Genomic DNA, 3,149 nt, shown 5'->3' with positions numbered 1-3,149 from the left:
CGTATATCGCACCGCGGAACGGAACGCATCGGAGGAAAGGCGATCCGGCCAGAATCTCTATATTAAAGAAAGAAGAAAGAAAGAAAGAAAATCTTCAGTCCAGATGCATATGGCTTTTTCAATTCTTTTTCCCCGTGTTTGGATGGTTGAATTTTTAGTCCCTTTGATGAAGAGAATACAGCTAGTGTTACCACCCGTCCGGGTGGTAACACTAGCTGTATTCTCTTCATCAAAGAGACTAAAAATTCTAGCTGTATTCTCTTCACTAACCTCTAGCTGTATTCTCTTCACTAACCTCTTCCTTAAAGAGAATTGACTCACTGTCCGGATGAACTATCAATTTTGTCCGGGAATTCTGTGCTCAACCTGCCGATTTTTTTTTTGCTTGTACGATTGGTACACGTCTCCAATCTCCAATAGAGCTAAGTCACCCCGCGTTTCTTTATGCAGCGAGAATGTAGCGAAATGACGTCACGAGCAGTGTTGGCCAATTAGAAACCAGTTTCAGTGTGTTCGCTGTAACGCGCTTCTCGAGCGCTGCATAAACGCGAGGTCATCTGTATGTCTTCTTTCTTAATTTAGGTTACTTACGTTACTCCTACCCAAGTCTCCCTAGCAGTGGAATAGCGTGGGTGTCAGCCGCCCGGGGCGGAGGAAAATTTCGCCGCCCCCTTAAAAGATTAAAATTTAGTTTCGTCAAAGAATAAGTAATGAAAAGTTCCGTGCTCATTTGAATGTCCGAATCATAGGTGAGACAAAAATATGAAATGAAATGATTCAAATTTTTACAAGATATTATTATTTATTGTGAAATTTTTCCGCTCCCTAAAAGTGCCGGCCGCCCCTGCCGCCCCCACTACGCTGAGCCACTGCTCCCTAGTCCCTAACTGTAATTGATTTAGCACGTTATTCTTCACATTGCAAGATGACATTGCTCATGCGCCAGGAACTTCTGTTCGAACAAACCTCATCTGCCGTCCGGGTCAGCGATTTTGAAAAGATGGCAACACTAGATACAGCTCTGATCTATCTCATTTACGACGAAAGGGCAAGCAATCTCAACTGTTAATACCCTCCTCCTGATTTTATTTTTCAGCGACATCGCTGTATTCGAACGTTTTTGATTTTTACAACTCGAATTTTATTTATTTAAATGGCAGGGTTGATTTTCATAGCTGGAAAAAATCCTAACTAATCCTTTTAATTTCCTCGTTGCGGAATAGCATATGTCTATGATTTTATTACACAGAATCTAGAATAGAAATAAGAATTCTGCTTTTTCCGTTGTAAAAGAAATACACATTCTACGTAAGTTGCTTCTAAAAGATCAATTAATACTTCTAGCATAAATTTAATTCATAAATTTATATAGAAATGAAAAGAAGCCTTTGAATGTGTGGCTTGTTAGCTCAGTCGGTTAGAGCGTCGTGCTAATAACGCGAAGGTCGTGGGTTCGATCCCCACACGAGCCACTATATTTTTTTTTTTCTTCTCATTTTTTTTAAAAATCTTTTTGTCATTTTTACTTCTATAAACGAAGGCAAGACCAATTCATATATTTTTAAAATCAAACAGATATCTACGAATTTCAAAACCAGCCAATAGATGGCAGTAACGATATTTGTTTCTTCTACCTCCCTACACGTGGTTACTTTACCTCCGCGTGTAAGATGTACCGGAACTCCATATGATTAGGAACTAAATCAATAAATCTGTTTACTTCTATGTTCATTTAAGGGCCCTTTTTTGTTCGACATCCCGTTTGTAACTCGGTATCAGACGCTTGTATCAAATTAACGGTGTGATAAAATCTCACCGTTAATTTGTTACGTCTATCCCGAGCGAGCATTAGTTCTAAATTTTGCCGCTACGGCCAACAGCAGGACTAGATTTTCGGTATTTTCTGCTATTAGAAATTACGAATAAAGCGTAACTATCAGTTAAGAATGAAACTACTCGACATTTCTTTTTCTTAATCAGCGCAATTTTAAAATTCGGTACATATTTGAAACCGGAACATCTCTAAAATCAGCATGTCTGATCACTTTAGCTATTTTAGTACTACTTTAAGCCCTAACATTTTAGCAAAAAACTATATGCACTTACATTTTGGTCGTTTTATGGAGTATGGAGCAGAAAAGAAATTTTTACAAAAAATCAATAGTTAATTAGTTTGGCCAGCCGTTAGCTTCGTCTACGTAAACAGAATAAAAGAGAACATCAAACGGTAATACATAATTTGGCATGCCACGACTGTCAGAGTTTGGATACAAAATTGCTTTTATTCGTGTTTTGGCAATACATTAAAACCTGTATAAACCGGATTCGCACAAAACCGAATATTTTTTTCCATTTTGAACAGATTTTACTGTATTCTGAGAGTTTTCCTTAATTACCGTTCTTGTCCTCGGATCGAACGGATCTTGCTTTTACGTCGTCATCGTACCGCCGCTTGGATGCGTTCGTAAAACTGAACGAATTACTAACGAGCCGTTCGTAAAGTGATCCGCATGCTCCACGTTCGAAACGAAATGGCAAAGAAAATGGCATCCGGCGACATTGACGTTTCTAAATTCGCTCGATTCGTAAGTCGTGAATTAAAATCGCTTCGCGTGGACGCAAATAAGTCAACCGACCCCGTTAAGCAATCCGAGAAAAATATTTCTGATAAAAATTCGCTAGCAACAGTTACAACTTCGGTTTTAGGAACGGCCATTTTGTTGTGAACCACGACGTCATTCTCGTTTGACTTTACCAATGCACTCTTAGCAGAGGACGACGTGAATATTCTTATTATGACGACCACATAACTGGAACATCACCAAGTCTCGTCGACTAAGGGCTGTTTCACACTATGACCGACTGGACAGATCCTATAATCGGACCGACTAGTAATAGAAGCATTCACATTGAGTACGATTATATGTCGGTGGACGATTCGTAAGGACCAATCGGAACGGGCGTTAGAAATCGTTTTAAGTTTTTCTAATTTTTAAGAATATTTTTGTAATCTACTTGGTTAAACTTTGCGGAAATTATCTTACTTCGTTTATAAATTCTTCCGAAAAGTCTAAATCAGTGTTTCTCAACCTCTAACGAATCGTCGCCCCCTTCAATAAAACCATTACGTAGTATCGCCTCCCTTCACT

General features: G+C 38.9%; 1 non-coding gene across 1 annotated transcript; it reads left to right on the top strand.

The window, feature by feature from the left end:
- The first annotated feature begins 1,398 nt into the window (after positions 1–1,398).
- On the top strand, positions 1,399–1,472 carry Trnai-aau. Its single transcript has one exon. It is a non-coding gene; the product is annotated as a tRNA-Ile (tRNA).
- Positions 1,473–3,149: the final 1,677 nt, after the last annotated feature.

Source organism: Centruroides sculpturatus, unplaced genomic scaffold, assembly GCF_000671375.1.
Source record: "Centruroides sculpturatus isolate CEXI.00-Female unplaced genomic scaffold, Cexi_2.0 scaffold85, whole genome shotgun sequence".
Lineage (NCBI taxonomy): Eukaryota > Metazoa > Arthropoda > Arachnida > Scorpiones > Buthidae > Centruroides > Centruroides sculpturatus.
This window is presented reverse-complemented; position numbering and strand designations above follow the sequence as displayed.